This window comes from Prunus dulcis, unplaced genomic scaffold, assembly GCF_902201215.1.
Source record: "Prunus dulcis unplaced genomic scaffold, ALMONDv2, whole genome shotgun sequence".
NCBI lineage: Eukaryota > Viridiplantae > Streptophyta > Magnoliopsida > Rosales > Rosaceae > Prunus > Prunus dulcis.
The window spans coordinates 53594-71085 of record NW_023010023.1 but is presented as its reverse complement, the minus strand read 5'-3'; positions in this window follow the sequence as shown (position 1 = coordinate 71085).

Genomic DNA, 17492 nt, shown 5'->3' with positions numbered 1-17492 from the left:
TCAAATTCTCACAAGTGTGATGCCTTCACCATCCCAAGCTCATTTTTATAGCCAACTACGGGTACGACGCCTCGATTCACGAGCAAACCCTAGCACCCTTTCATTTTCCCTCCCAAAACCCTTGTACCTACACAACATTTGAAATTCAATTTTCAAAATACACCAAAAACAAAAATTGAGGGAAAATTAGGGGTCTTGCCGAACGGCAAGGCCCGTGAAAAACAAAATGAGACCCTCAAATTTTCAAGTGTGCTAGACTACCTTCTAAGCCCAATTCCATTACAAGGCTAAGCCCAGAACATAAATTGAGGGAAAATTAGGGGTCTTGCCGAACGGCAAGGCCCCTGAAAAACAAAATGAGACCCTCAAATTTTCAAGTGTGCTAGACTACCTCCAAGCCCAATTCCATTACAAGGCTAAGCCCAGAACATACTTACATGGACTTGCCGAACGGCAAGGCCCGTGCAAACCAAAATGGACTTCCCCACAATTTCAGGTTTACTAGCCAAAATTCATAGGCCCAAACCTACAAGGCTAGGCCTAGATTTGCTCAAGACACCCAACATTATTACAAAGCTAGGCCCAGCCTCACGGAATCAAAAAGAAAAGGACTACCCATACCATGGCCCAACCCACATGCCAAACGTCAAGACTAATACGGAATCAAACGGTCTTGCCGAACGGCAAGACCCACAAAAACATTTTGAAGGAACTCGAAACTCACCATGAGCTGCAGCCACCAATTGCCGAAGCCGTGCTCATCCTTGCCGAACGGCAAGGGTCAACCAACTCAAAACGGGTGCTGCTTCCATGCCTTGCCCCAGCTGCCGAAGCAAGCACCAAAAAGGCTCCAGTCACCAACTGCCGAAGTCACTAGCCGCGGGACCTGCCCAGCCGCTGCCAAACCTCTAGCCGAACGGCAAGATAAAACGGCAACTCGTGCAGAAACCGTGGTCAAAACTGCCGAAGAACCAAGGCTGCCCAGCTCCTCCAGCTATCCTGCCGAAGCTGCTGCCACACTGCCGAAGCTGCTGCTCACCACAACTGCCGCAAATTTATTCCACCACCCTTGCCGAACGGCAAGGCTATTCCAAGTCCAAATCGAAGCGCTGCCTTGCCTTGCCGAAGATAGAACCCAACTCGGCGCTTATGCCTTGGCCTGCCGAAGACAACCAGCCACAATCAAGATGTTCGCAGCAAGAGCTCGCACGCACTACACCCCCAGCAGCTGCCGTTCAGCATTCTCCACCCTTGCCGATCGGTAGGGTCCAACTCCAAGCTTTCAATACTCCAAGACAAGACCCAGACAATTGCCACAAACCTTGCCGAAGGAACCCAAGCAATTGCTACCACAAGCTTAGCTCTAAAAGCTCTGCCGAACGGCACTCTCAACCCCAGCTCTATTTATGCCAAACGGCACCCCTCAACCCTAGAACTTCCAAAATGGCCGAAGCCCACCTTGAACCCAAACTCTAGTCACATTGCCAAAGGCCCAACCTTTGAAGGCCAAGCCATTCGAAACAAAAATATGTGCATATGGCTAGACCCTTGCCGAACGGCAAGGGTCATGATGACACTTTGGAGAGTTCAAAATTTTCAAAAAAGACCCGGCTCTTTCTATGAACTAGCTCCCGAGCGCCACCAAAAAAAAAAAAAAAAAAAAAAAAAAAAAATTGGAGCTGGACCCTTGCCGAACGGCAAGGGCCATGAAAAATCTTGTGAAGTCTTAAAATCCCAAAATGGCTCGGCCATTCAAAAAAAAAAAAAAAAAAAAAATTTTGGAGAGTCGAAAATTTCCAATGCCTAGCTCCCTTGAAGGCCTAGCTCCCGAGCTCAAAACAAAAATAGCTAGTCCCTTGCCGAACGGCAAGGGCCATGGACATATCATGGAAGAATTCGTTCCTCTCCAACACTTCAACGGACCCGGCTCCTTTAAAGGCCTGGCTCCCCTACGGATCCCAGCTCCCATCTTATCTGCAACATGCCCAGATACCCAGGTACCCAGCTACCATGTGTTGACGCAACTCCTAGCTTGCCAACTTGGGGGACTAGGGAGTGCCCTACGACTCCCAACGAAGCTGGAATGCTCGGTTACAATTACAAAAAACTCACAAGTTCCCAACCCAGAAGTTACTTCTCGACCGCGAACTTGGGGGACTACTGTTTACACCATAATGAACCGAACAGACCCAGCATCAAAGCGACTAGCACCAAGGCAACCACGCCTTCTCCCATGCCGAAGGAAGACACACTTCCGAGGTGCCAGACACCTGCCGAAGCTCCCAAATGCCAAACCTAATCTCCAGGACACGTGTCGCCACCACAATAGCTTGCACAAAGTCCCACATTGGAACTTTGTGCAAAGCTCCCACTTTCACCTCCCTATAAATAGGGAACGATACCCAGGTAAAACAGAGAGACCATTCCCCTACTTTCACTGTTACTCTGCCAGAATTACTACCTGTAACTGACTTAGGCATCGGAGAGCCTTCGGCCGGCACCACACCGGTGTCCGAAGCTTAACGGTTGCTTCCCCTCTTTTTACCTTCTGCAGGTCTTATCAATCCATTTCACCCAAGGGCTTCAGCCTTCTTCCCTGCTGAAGACCTAGTACCTCTAATCACTAAGTTGGACTCAAATAGTGGCCGAGCCATTTTGAGCATCAACACATACCGAAGAGCATTTTGAGGGATCCCAGACTAGTCATTCAGAGACAAATTGGCAGGGGAGAGAACAAGATTGAGCTAACGAGACGCAGACATCTGCAAGCTGTACTATGAGCCGATCAACGACCCATTCAAGACTAGGCTCATAGGGGGCACGAGTCCTTGAACGAATGCGTGACGAATGCAACGACCGACGTTCACTAACTCGCTCGAGAACCAACTCGCAACGACAACTTGTGGAGGAATCTTAGCAAGCTCAACCCACCAATCTGCCTCAAGGGCTGGGCAACTAAGGAGGTCAAGTCGAAGAGGAAGTCAACCATCCCTGCTTGAATCACGAGGGTCGCCAACGTGATCGTCAAGCCATACACACAGAGGACGTCAAGAAGCTCATAAACGACCGACTTCATAACTTGAAGGTTGGTGGAAATGTCAAAGATGCGCTACACAGGGAGGTGGACGAAGCAAACTCTACGCCTTTCACTGCTGAAATCAAGCAGACTGCTCCCCCAAAGAGATTCTCAATGCCTTCATTCACGTATTTCAAAGGGCATTCCAATCCCGAGAGCCATCTAAAGCACTTCAAAAGTATCATGATCTTCTACAAGGCTAACGATGCACTGATGTGCAAGGTGTTTGCAATGACTTTGCTAGAAGCAGCCCAAGACTGGTTCCATACCTTGCCATCCGGGTCGATCAGCAGCTTCAAGGAGCTAGCTTACGTCTTCACCAAAGAATACATTTCTACTGGATGATCAAGAATAACCTGGACCACCTGTTCAACCTGCACAAGAAGGACGATGAATCCCTCCGAGATTACATCAAGAGGTTCAAAGCAGAAAGAGTAAACATCATTGGATGTGACGATTGAATTGCGTCATCGGCTTGCAAGAGGGGCTTGCCAATTGAGTGTGAGCTGTATCGCGAGCTGACCATCTCTCCCTGCCAAACACTAGTAGAAGTCCTCACGACAGCAGAGTGCTATGCACTTTGGGACGATGATCGGACCACAACAAAGAAAGCTGCAAAGCAAGCCGATCAACCGGTTGAGCAGGCAAGCCAAAGAAACGACATGATAAAAGACAAGGATGAAGGCAAGCGCGGATTACAGCCTTAGGGAGGTGCTCCAATAGTTGAAAGCTACGCCAAGTTCACTATTCCGAAACAGCAAATCCTAGCCCAAGTAAAGAACATGCCTTGGTTGAAAAAACCATCGCCTTTGAAGGGAAACCCAGCCAAGAAGAATACCAGTAGATACTACGAATTCCATTAAGGGTACGGTCATTACACAAATGACTGCTTCGCCTAAAAAAAATACCTCTAAGAACTGGTCGAAGACTGCCATTGCATGGAATTCATCGCAAGGGGGGCTATCCAGCAAATCAAAGATCGTGACGCAGCTGCCAACGAACCTCCATGAAAAAATTCATACAGATCAGCACGATCCTAGCCGACTTTAAGAGCTCGAGCTGACCACCGAGGAGCAGAAGAGAAAGATCATGCAAAAGACAGGAGCATGTCTCCCAAGCTGTCACTTGCTACCCAGTCATAGAAGATCCCGACATCATCTTTTAAGGGAAGGAAGTTCCAAGACAACAGAATGCTCATCACCTTAAGAGGTACTATCGACGAAGCTCCTCGATATTACTTTGGCTCCAAGCAGGCGGCTAGGCCTCCCTTACCTCCATTGAAGACAAGGTACTCCTGCAACTCATCTCTTTTGGTCAATAAAACAATGTAGTCAGACATACATCAATACAAGTTCAAGCTTTTCTTTCCAATGGAATGTTCACAAATGCAATCGACATGTCTCCGGACGTAGGGAAAATGGGCCACTCTCATCGACACGTCTCCAGACAGGAGCCGAACGATACTTCAAAAGAAGGAAAGAAAGGTAGACAAGCAAGTAGGCTGCCCTGAGCAGGCCAAACAGGCCACACTCATGACATGCCTCCTGACGTAGGCCAAACGGGCCACACTTATCAACACGTCATCGGATGTAGGCCAAACAGGTCACACTCATCGACACGTCTCTGGACATAGGCCAAACGGGCCACACTCATGACACGTCTCCAGACGTAGGGCAAACAAGTCACTCTCATCGACACGCCTCTGGACGTAGGCCAAATGGGACACACTCATGACACGTCTCCGGACGTAGGCCAAACGGGTCACACTCATCGACACGTATCCAGACATAGGCCAAACCAGCCACTCTCATCGACACGTCTCCGGACATAGGCCAAACGGGCCATACTTATCGACACGTCTTCGGACGTAGACCAAACGAGTCACTCTCATCGACACGTCTTCGAACATAAGCCAAACGGGCCACACTCATCGACACGTTTTCGGATGTAGGCCAAAAGGGCCACTCTCATCGACACGCCTCCGGATGTAGGCCAAACGGGCCACTCTCATCGACACGTCTCCGGATGTAGGCCAAACAGGCCATACTCATCGACACATCTCCAGACGTAGGCCAAACGGGCCACACTCATGACACGTCTCCAGACGTAGGCCAAATATGTCACTCTCATCGATATGTCTCCGGATGTAGGCTAAACGGGCCACACTCATCGACACGTCTCCGGACGTAGGCCAAACGGGCCACTCTCATCGACACTTCTCCGGACGTAGGTCAAACGGGCCACTCACATTGACACATCTCTGGACGTAGGCCGAACGGGCCACTCTCTTCGACACGTCTCCAGACGTAGGCCAAATGAGCCACAATCATGACACGTCTCTAGACGTAGGTCAAACGGGCCGCTCTCATTGATATGTCTTTGAACATAGGCCAAACATGACTACAACATGAGAAAAACATCCTATGAGATATGCAGAGCATGCCCAGAGTCCCTTAAATGGACCTTGGCACTTATAAATTTCCTGAGGGAGACACACAATCAAGATACTGACTGATTACTCAAGCAGTTCAAAAGTCAATACGCAAATTGAAGTTGGAAAAATAACTGATATTTCCAAAGCAAGCTGACCAACTGGCCAAGTTCAACGAAAAGAAGATGGTCAGATAAGACCAATTATTCTACACAAGAAAGTAGACTAAAAAGCTGGAAAGAAATAAAGGAGTCTTCATCTACTCTGAGACACTAGCAGGAGTTCCCTAGTCTACAGCCTCTTCGACGTTCGCCAGATCAGCCACGTTCACAACAGCTCCACCTGCCTGATCCGCGATGTCTGCCACTACCTCATATGCTGCATCATTCTCTGCTTCATCCTCTTCAGCTACCGTCTTTTCGACTGCCTGCTCTTTAGCTCATTCCATGTTCACGGCATTAACCTGCTCACTTTGCATAGAGAGCAAGTCAGAACAGAGCATCTCGATGTCTTCAACTCTAACGGCATAGAAGAGATCATTTCCATTTGAGCAGTCCAAGTAGCCTAGCTTGTACGCATTCATGGTAGCTTCGAACTTGGACTTTTCAACAAACTTGTTATAGGCGCCAAATTTAGCCAGAAGATTGTCATAACTAAAGCAGACGTCAGCATTCCTGCGCTCAAGACGGAAGTAGGCATCTTTTCGACTAACCAAGTCAATAGCAGAAGAGGGGGCAACAACAGACAAGTTTCAGATAGTTTCAGCAGCAAGAACTACTCATTTTTGAAGCAGATGAAATATTGATTCCATTTGTTTTTCCAAGGAAAGACTTGAGACTGTCTCAAGATCACCAACCTGATGGATATGTCAACCAGCTTGAAGCAAATAGATGGGCTTGACAGGAGGTTCATCTTCAGCAGATCAAACACGTCTATATCCCATGCAAGGTTGGACTTGTCCACCTCAGGATCAGCCGCTAACGTTGTAGAAAAACCTTTCACCCGGACAGATGACTCTCTCGTCTTCTCAACTGCCACCATCCTTAACTCTCAAAGAAGTCGACGACGCTGAATCAACTCCACGCTTGACTGCTCGTGACTCAACAGCAAGAACTACTCATTTTTCAAGAAGATGAAATGTTGATTCCCTTTGTTTTTCCAAGGAAAGACTTGAGACTATTGGATCGCAATAGTTGAGCAAAAGAGCACACCTCCCAATTCGATTTCCATCCCTTGACTAGTGCAGATGAGTCGAAATTTAGAGAGGAATACCAACATCTCTTTACTTCTCGGTAAGCAGACCACTTCACGGAGCAAATCAAGGTCTCCAAGCTTGTCTGGAGGAGACTCAAGTGGAACATCTCGAACATTGCATATACCGTCAATCTTCTTGCTATATGCACCTACAAGATGTTTAAACCTTGCTGATGGCGGCGGAACAACTCTTACTTGAGTCTTCTCAGTAGAAGGGGTCCTTGGCTTTTTCCTCAACAGAGTCGCATCTTTCGCCAGCGAAGTCGTAGCTTCATTTCTTGAAAACTTGACAGATCGGCCTTCCTTTTTTAAAAGGAGTTCGGCAGAACACTTCTCCTGTCCAGCCAGCAGATCATTAGAGTCTAGACCATTCTGCTTCCATCTCTCAACATACTGGGCAGGAGGCAGACCACAACTTTCCTCCTGGTACTCATTCAGTAGCCACCAGTGGTTACCGCTACTCCAACCGTCTTCAGCCACCAACAACAACAACCAGCCTGGTCCTACGTAGCTGATCCTCGCCGCAAAAAAAGAGAAGACGAAGAAAAAAATATACGTGCTCGACTTACCTTGGGATGCATGACAACTCCTTTCTTTGACAAGCAGTACAAATTCTCCAAGATCTCTCTCAAGCTAGAAAGTAAAGAAGTCAAGTTTGCGATGTGAAGAAGAGTGAAGAGAAACCTGCATTTATACAGGTTGGGCATCCTAGGTCAAGAAAGAATCGCAAGACCATTCCTACTGGGAACCTAACTCCAAGAACAGTCAAAAGCCGAATCCAATTGGGAGCCCAAATCCAAGAAGGAAGCTCCGTTACAGCTGGACATCCCAACAGCTAATTCACACCTCCTCTATGCCACCACGCGCTATGCAGAAGCTGGGGGGCATTTGTGGGAACCCTATTTTAAGCAAACCCTAGGTCAAATATTTCCTTCCATTTTGGGAATATTTGATTTGGGGATTCTTGCCTTTATTAGGGATTTGATTCGCATTAAATCCCTAATTCATTTAAATCTGCTAAAATCAGAAAAATAATTCCTTTCCTAACAAGGATTATTTTTCTCCAAACCCTAACCCTCCGAGACCACTATAAAAGGATGGCCACGCACAAGGGTTGAGGTACGTTTGAAATCTCTACTAAAAACTCTGCAGAAAATTCATCTCAAACCTTAGCCACCTCCTTTCTCTCTATCTTTTACATAAGGCTCCTGCAGCCCGGTTTACACCTTAAACACATCTCTGTACCCTAGTTAGCTAGTGTTTTTCATACAAATACTTGAACTAATTTAGGCATCGGAGGGCCTTTGGCCAACACCCCCGGATGTGGTCCTCTTATTTGTTCTATTTTGCATCGAGAAAGAGGCGGCGAAGAAGAAAAGGGAATCTTTCGAACCGAATATTCTCGTGGGAAAATTTACTCCTACACACTCGATCCCCACCCCAACTCGCCCTCGCCCTCGCTCCCTTATTCTCTGGGAAAACCCAACGGTCAAGGTTTTTAAATTATTATTATTATTTTTATACATATATAGATAGGCTTAAGAAAATTTTTTGGGCCCTCCTCAACTTTGGGCCCCCGGCTGTAGCCTTGGTAGCCCTGACCCAAGGCCGCCTCTGTTAAGGGGGGTGACTACTTGAACAATATTGGGTATTAGTATTACTTTGTGGTATACTAAAACAAATTAAAATCAAATGCCTATATTAGCAAACCCATGGCCAAACAATATGTCTTACCTATTCACTGTTTCATTTGCTTCATAGCATGACTGCATTCAAGCAATAAGCCTTCAAAACATGTTCAATATTTCATTTACCTATAATCCTCTTTAAGCACCAAATCACATTAACAAATGAAAAATTCATAAAAGGAAAGTCAACAACAAAGACTAGCATTCTACAGAGGACTAACTATGGATAAAAGAAAGCCACCAGACATCTTTAACGATCTCCAAGAACATGAATTGGATAGATAGTATCTTTCGAAAGTTAAAAAATACTTGCGTTTCCTTATCGTCCACTAGCTTCAGTCATGACAGCTTCAATATATAGTTCAATTAGTTTCAAGGATAGTGATATATACATCTAGTAGCTTCAGTCATGACAATTTCATGTGGATATCAGAAACAAATACATATGTATTTTTCCTAATGAAAGTCAACCAAACACTACCAATCTGCAACTCCAAAGAAGAAGAACATATTTTCGGCGACGAACTTATATAGAACTCCAAGTTCAACACAGAACTCGAGACTTATAAATTATAATACAATATCATAGGCTTTCAATACAACATCCTAGGCTTACCTTTGGTTTCCACAACCTTTTTTTCTTCTGTAATTCCTGGAAGAGACTTGTTTGATTAAGTAAAAGAAATACTCTTACCCAAATTATAAAGCTGCACATAAAAAAATAAAAAGGGGAAAAAAAATAATTACGTGTATTTGGAAGTGGAAATACAGAAACAAAAGGACAAAACAAATGCTTACATCAAGCAGAAACCAAAAAAAAAAAAAAAAAAACGAAATGCAGGAACGACATCGAGAGTGAAAATACATGTAAGGCACAAGACAAGCAGGTTATAACCCTTGTGCATTAGGGGAAAAAAAATAAAGTTATGCATATTCAAATAGGCTAGGAGTTCAAAGCGCAGTGCATGCCAAAGCCAAATTCCCTATCCATGGAGAGCTTTAAGAACTTGAAGGGTGTCACCCCACAACCGCATTGAATACAGAAGGGTCCTCTCTACAGTTCAATATAAGAATTCAATTCATGAACTTCAATAAAAGTTAACCTAAAAAAAAAGCTCAAAACAAATCAGTCAATTCAATTATAACTTACCAAGATGTCGAAGTTCAAGAACCACATAAGAAGTTGTTGTTGAAGTATAAGTGATTTAGCTGATATTAGTTTGTAATTAGTTTAAATTTACAGTTTTAAATGTGAGCCCTTGGATCACAGTCCAAGTGGACAGCTAAGATGTAATCTTAGAATAAAAGAATGGATGGCTAGATTTGGATGATGTAATTTGGGAATATCCTATTCCCATGTGTTATGAGTGCACAGTGAGTGCGTGAGAAGAGCAACAGAATTCATTTAGCTCTTTCCTCAAGCTGTCTCTCTTTCTCTCTCCCCAAAATTTAACATGGCCTTATAGCCAGGTTTGATCGCTTAACTCTGGGAGTGTGAATCTGTGAAAGAAACGAGTGAGATTGAAGAAATTGCTTGCGAGATCTGTGTCTAACATGGCTGGGTCTGGAGGAGGTGAGCTGAGAGCGCCGATTTTCAATGGTGAGAACTATGAATTCTGGAGCATAAGAATGAAAACCATCTTCAAATCTCATGGGTTATGGGAATTTGTTGAGAAGGGAGCTGATGCAAAGAAGAAAGAAAAAGAAGAATCAAGGGATGCTGGGAAGATGACTCTCACAGAGGTGCTCAGGAAGGATGCTAAAGCTCTGGGTCTGATTCAAGGAGCAGTTTCTAATGCGATTTTTCCTCGGATCTCTCACGAAGATACCTCTAAGGGAGCTTGGGATATCTTGATGCAAGAATTCCATGGTGATAAACAGGTCAGAAGTGTTAAATTATGAGGTCTTCGTAGGGAGTTTGAATATACAAGAATGAGAGATGATGAATCACTATCTGCTCATCTTACAAGATTATTTGATATAATAAATCAAATGAGGAGCTATGGAGAGGAATTATCTAGACAACGAGTTGTTCAAAAGGTGTTAATTAGTCTGCCATCAGCGTATGATTCTATCTGCTTTGTTATTGAACATTCAAAGGATTTGGATGTGATTGAGGTACAAGAAGTGGTAACCTCTTTGAAGAGCTTTGAGTTAAGGCTAGATAGGCATACTGAAAACAAAACCGAGAGAGCATTTGCTAGTCTGAGTGTGAATCCCAAATCAGATAAGCCCACTAGAAATCGAAGTACTAAGGATCAAAAGAATTGGAAGTCAAAAGGTAACAAATGGGATAACAAATCCACTGATGGTCCTAGAAATACCTGCACGCACTGTGGCAAATTGCAGTTTGGTGAGTGTCGATTTAAGGGCAAAACAAAGTGCTACAACTGTGACAAGTTTGGTCATCTTGCAAGGGACTGCTACAGCAAGAAACCAAAAAAATCTGAGAAACCAGTGCAACAGCTCGAGTATGCCGCTCAAGTATAATCTAACCCGACTATGTTTTATGCTAGTAACAACTCCAATACTAGTGTAAAAGGATATTAGGGTGTATGGTATATAGATAGTGGATGTAGTAACCATATGACAGGTAATGAGGATCTACTTGTTGATATTGACAAGAATATGATTGCAAAGATTGAAATGGGTACTGGACAGCTTGTTGAAGTGACTGGGAAAGGAAATCTGGTGGTTGAAACCAAAATAGGCAAGAGATACATCAAGAAGGTTATGCTGGTGCCTGGACTGAAGGAAAACTTACTCAACGTGGGTCAAATGATGGAGCATGGCTACTACTTGGTGTTTGGAGATCACAAGGTGGAAATTTATGATGACAGTTCATACTCCAATATGGTTGCAAAGGTACAGATGAGAGGAAATCGTAGATTTCCAATGAAATTGCATTCTAGAATACACACTGCCTACAAGATAAGTGTGTGTCACTCTACAACTATGTGGCATAGGAGGTTAGGACATTTGAACATGAGCAGTTTGAAGCTGTTGCAGGCTCAAGAAATGGTGGTCGGTTTACTAGAAATCAAAGCAGTTAAAGAAGTATGTGAAGGTTGTGTTCTAGGTAAACAATGCAGGGAGACATTTCCAAGGGCAGCTACTACTAGAGCATCCACTCCTCTAGAACTTATACATAGTGATATATGTGGTCCAATGCAGATTGTCACAAAGGCAAGCAATAGGTACTTTCTTACCTTTATAGATGATTGTACTCGGATGTGTTGGATTTACTTTTTGAGATACAAGTCTGAAGCATTCAATGTGTTTAAGAGATTTAAGGCCACTGTTGAACTACAAAGTGGATATATGTTGAGGAAATTGAGAAGTGACAAGGGAGGAGAGTATAAATCCATTGAGTTCAACAAATTCTGTGAGGAAATGGGGATGGAAAGGCAACTCACTGTGGCATATTCACCACAGCAGAATGGAGTGGCTGAAAGAAAGAACAGGACTATTGTGGAGATGGCTAAGTGTATGATGTTTGAAAAGAAGATGCCACTTGAGTTTTGGGCAGAAGCTGTCAATACCGCAGTGTACATTCTAAACAGATGCCCAACAAAAGCCTTGGAAAAGAAAACGACATTTGAAGCCTATAGTGGAAGAAAGCCAGGAATTAAACACTTAAGAGTCTTTGGTTCTCTGTGCTCTGTGCTATGCACATGTCCCAAACCAACAGAGGCAGAAACTGGACTTGGCAAGCAAAAGGTATGTGTTTCTAGGATATGGCAGTTATGAGAAGGGGTATAGACTGGAAAGGTGATTATCTCAAGAGATGTGGTATTCAATGAAGATGCTAGTTGGGATTGGAATGCACAATGCAGTGTTTCAGTTCCACTCACTGAAATGGAGCCTGAAAAGGAGAAAGAGATCAATGACTCAACTGTGATGCAAGTAGAAAGCTCAGTTGCAAATGATGTATTATTAGAAGACAAGTGAAGAAGAATCTGTAGGAACTGACACAGGTTCACGTGATATTGATCACACTCCATTGAAATACAAAAGTCTTATAGAGGTATATGAGAGATGCAATATATGTATCATTGAACCAAAAACTTTTGAAGAAGCTATCAAAGATGCATTATGGCAAAAGGCCATGGAAACTGAACTTGAGATGATTGAGAAGAATGATACTTGGGAGTTGGTAAAAAGGCCATCTGGTAAGCCTGTAGTTGGAGTCAAATGGATTTATAAAGTCAAGCTAAATCTAGATGGGTCAGTTCAGAAAAACAAAGCAAGGCTAGTAGCTAAAGGCTACACTCAAAAGCTTGGAATAGACTTCAATGAGACATTTGCACCAGTTGCTCGACTTGATACAATAAGAACATTAATTGCTTTAGCTGCACAGAAAAGGTGGAAGCTGTTCCAGTTAGATGTGAAGTCGGCATTCTTAAATGGAGTGCTACATGAGGAAGTGTATGTGGATCAACCTCCAAGATTTGTGATTAAAAACAAGCAAGATAGAGTTTATGGACTCAAGAAGGCCTTTATGGTCTTAAACAAGCTCCAAGAGCTTGGTATGAAGAAATCAACTCATATTTCACAACTGCAGGATTTCAAAGAAGTCCTAGTGAGGCTACATTATATGTGAAAACTGCAGAAAGTGAAATTCTCATAGTTTCTTTATATGAAGATGCTATTATCTACACAAGAAGTTCAGAAGAGTTGGTGATGAGTTTTAAAACTGAAATGATGAAGAAATATGATATGTCTGATCTCGGATTATTGCAACATTTTTTGGGATTAGGTGTGATACAAACTGAGTCCATCTTCTTGTATCAGCAAAAATATGCAAGAACATTATTGGACAAGTTTGGTTTCAAAGATTGTAAAGCGGTTGCGACTCCACTTGCTATGTATGATAAATTATCAAAGGAGGATGGAAGTGAACAGGCTAATGAAAGGGACAGCAACAAGGCCAGATGTCATGTTTGCTGCAAGTCTCTTAGCTAGATATATGCATGGACCTACAAGAAAGCATATGGAGACTGCCAAGAGAGTACTTAGATACATTCAAGGCACTCTTGACTATGGCATAGCTAATGAGAAGGGAAAAGAAGCAATGCTTGTTGAATATTGTGATAGTGATTGATCAGGATGTGAAGATGATATGAGGAGTACTTCTGGCTATTCTTTTCATCTTGGATCAGGTGTTTTCTCTTGGGTATCAGTCAAGCAAAGCAGTGTAGCTCTATCCACTGCAAAGGCATAATATGTTAGTGCTGCAGAAGTTACTGCACAAGCAGTCTAGCGGAGGTTTGTTCTATCTGATTTTGGTGAGGAACAAGTTGAAGCTACTCCAATTTTCTGTGATAAAACTTCAGCAATGGCAATAACAAAGAATCCAGTACATCATCACAAGACAAGGCATATAAACAGAAGATCTCATTTCATTCGAGATGCTTTGCAAAATAGGGAGATTGATTCGTTATACTGCAAGACTGAGGAGCAAACTGCAGATATTTTTACCAAGGATCGTTTTGAATACCTGATGAGAAAGCTTGGAGTAATCTCAGCTAAACACTTAGAAGGGAGTGTTGAAGTATAAGTGATTTAGCTGATATTAGTTTGTAATTAGTTTAAATTTACAGTTTTAAATGTGAGCCCTTGGATCACAGTCCAAGTGGACAGCTAAGATGTAATCTTAGAATAGAAGAATGGATGGCTAGATTTGGATGATGTAATTTGAGAATATCCTGTTCCCAGTTGTTATGAGTGCACAGTAAGTGCATGAGAAGAGCAACATAATTCATTTAGCTCCTTCCTCAAGCTCTCTCTCTTTCTCTCTCTCTCCAAAATGTAACAGTTGTGACATTCCAAAGATGGACAGAGCTGTCACAACACCCTATAACAAGACAATCACCATCCTCATTCAGACCAGTACCCTTCTATCAATTCAACAGTCCAAGAAAAGAAGAAAAAAGGCTCACTCATATTCTCAAAATGATAACAAAAAAAGTAGTTGGACTTGAGGAAGCATTCGTACCTTCAAGAATGAAAGGTCCAATACCCAGAATGAAACATTCAATTCACATAACATTTGCCTAAATTTTTTTTAAAAGAAACTTCCCAATAACTATATAAAAACTGAGGCTGTGAGCGAGTGGGAGAGCTAACAATGACAACACTAGTGAGAGAGAGCAAGTCAATGAGAGACAACTATCGAGCCAAAGAGAGAAAGATAGACAAGGTAACTAACTATTTATAACCTCTTCACACTTGAACTAACACTGATATTGCTATAAAAAGCACATTTACTTTATTTTTTTCTTTTTTCTTTATTTTTTTTTCCATTTTCAAATATTGACATCAGAAACGTTTTCATTTTTTTTGTTCTGAGAAAAAATGTTTGTAGAATTACACTACCAAACACATTTTTAGATCCAAAGCATTTTTTTCAAAAAAGTGATTTTCAATCTTCGCAAAAAGGTACATGCTATGTTGCAACTTAACAAAGTACAGTCACGTTTTCATATCCTTCCACTAAAATTCCTAAAACAAGTTATACCTATTCCTCTAATCCATGTGTATGAACAACAAATACTATTTAGACTTTAACTTTACCGTACCGCAATTTTTACCCTTTTTAGACCAGAGATGGAACTTCAAGGACTATTAGGATATTTTTGGACTTTTCATAAAGTACAAGGACTATTTTGCAATTACTTGGAACTTTAAGGACTTATAAGGACTAAGTTGTAATTTGAATTAAGGTTAAGGACCATAGTGCAATTAAAGACAAGAAAAAGGACTAAAGTGCAATTAAGGATTTTTCATATTATTTATGAATGTTGGATTGTGATTCAGTTGTTCAAGAGTGGCCAGTTTGAGTTCGAAGGTGCAGAGGGCAAGTCATGCTTGAACTTTGATTCCAGTTAGGGGGACTTAGTCACAGACTTGTATTTTGTGTGTATGTATGACATAGTAAATATTCTTGTGTGCAAAAGATGCACTGCTTTTGGATGCCATATTGTTTTGTTTTATGGATATTTGGCTTTGGATTTTCAAAGTTTTGGAGGGTATACGCATGCAGGCATTATCTAGACGACCCGAGGGTGAAGGAGGCATAGCGTCTTCTATAGTTTTTGATCCCCTAAACCTCCGGAGGGGTTACGCGGATAGGCTTTTCCAATACCCTTGTGTGAGGTTTAGTCGATGAGGTCTAGCCAGTAAATGGACACTTTCACTACCGTACTAGGTAAGTTGGTTATAATTTTATGATTGGTAGGGATAGTTGGCTCTTAAGTGATCGGCCGTCAGACAAGCATATTTGGGCTCCCGGAAAACGTTTGCTAAAGTTGTGTAAGCATACCAAATACCAATTGTTTTTGGATCCTATATTTATATGGAAAATGGTTTGTGTTGTGCATATACTTTCCACTGTTTTTCTTGAAACTACTATGTTATTTTGCTATATATTTTCAAACTTGGCTGATAGCTCCCTTGCTGGGCAGATGAACGTATGTGATGCTCACCCTTACTTTTCCATGTAGATTACAATCCTTGAGCATCACTTGGTGTTGTTCCTGAACCTATCAACACATTTGGTTCATCTACTTCGTCATCTCTTGCAAGTTGTGATTTCCTTTCATAAGAGCCGATGATGCTTCTCGTTCATTTCCTCCCTTTATATAAATTATGGATGGTTGGTAAAATAACTTTTGGAGGTTACTCATACTCTTCTTGACCTCGGGGTTGGTTTCTCATTAATAAAATTTGTACAATGTTTTATTCATTTCTCGGCTGTTATTTTCAACTATAATCCAACTTGTTTTACTTAATTAGAAGGCTTAGTGTATTTTGGGAATCTTAGAAGTATAACCCTTGTATCTAGGTGTTATATTTTCGAGATCCTCAATGTACGTACCCTTGTCACGTGTCTCAATGTTGGAGCGTGACAAATATAATTGGAGATCCTAGGTATCAGGATTGAAGTCCAACAACTGAATAGTCAAACTCAATCAAATAAGAGGGTTGCTAAGAAATGAAACATTGAAAAAAAAAAAAAAAAAGCAATAGTAAAAGCATCTCCAACAGCCTCTTCAACAACTTTAGAATGCTCAAATAAATTAGCTATATCATCAAAACTCTCTCCAACAGTCTTGCCAAACTCAGTCATCAAAGGTGCAACCTCATCCTCTCTTTTTAGGATGGGTAAGTTGACATTGACTCTTCAAAATATTTATTTGCTTTAGAAGAATAAAAGTTATACGCAAAATGCTAAAAACATTTATTTTGCTTGCTGGGTTTCCTTCATGATGATTTACATGTGGTTTTCAGTTTTAATATTTCATTTAATTAAAATTTCATGTCTTTTTTTTTTTTTTTCCATATTAGATAAAGAGATTTTCTATTTAAACCCCACATTTCTCTTAGTTTACCCCATGTTCTAAGCTCACCCCAACTTTTAATTTAAATTTTCACAATTTCTAAGAAAACCCCACAATCTTCTCAAACTACCCTTAAATACACCCCAAGCTGAAAAAATAAGAAATAAAAATGATTTTCTATTTAAACCCCACAATTTTCTTTGTTCACCCCAATATTTAAATCATTAAATAATATTTGTAGTGTACATGAAATTTTGTTTGGGGTGAAAGTTTGAAGCAAAAGTATGTGCTAGGCATCAGTTTAAGGATGGTTTGAAGGCATCAGTTTGAAGCAAAAATACAAGAGATTTCCTTCTTGTGCTAGGCAACAGTTTGAAGCAAAAGTATTTGTAGTATACATGAGATTTTGTCATGACTGATCTTTCTCTTCAAGCCTTGGAAAGAATCTTCTACAGTTATGGAGCCTAATCGTCTAGCCGCACACGGTGCTTCAATGCATAGGATCTCAAGGATGTCAAGAGTGGTGAGTTTGTATTTTTCTAAAACTTAATATGAAGAGTGATGGGGGGGTGTGTGTATAGATGTACTAGGGTTAAGTATTAAGTTGGATGACTTTTTTTGCAACCACGCCTTCTCCCATGCCGAAGGAAGACACACTTCCGAGGTGCCAGACACCTGCCGAAGCTCCCAAATGCCAAACT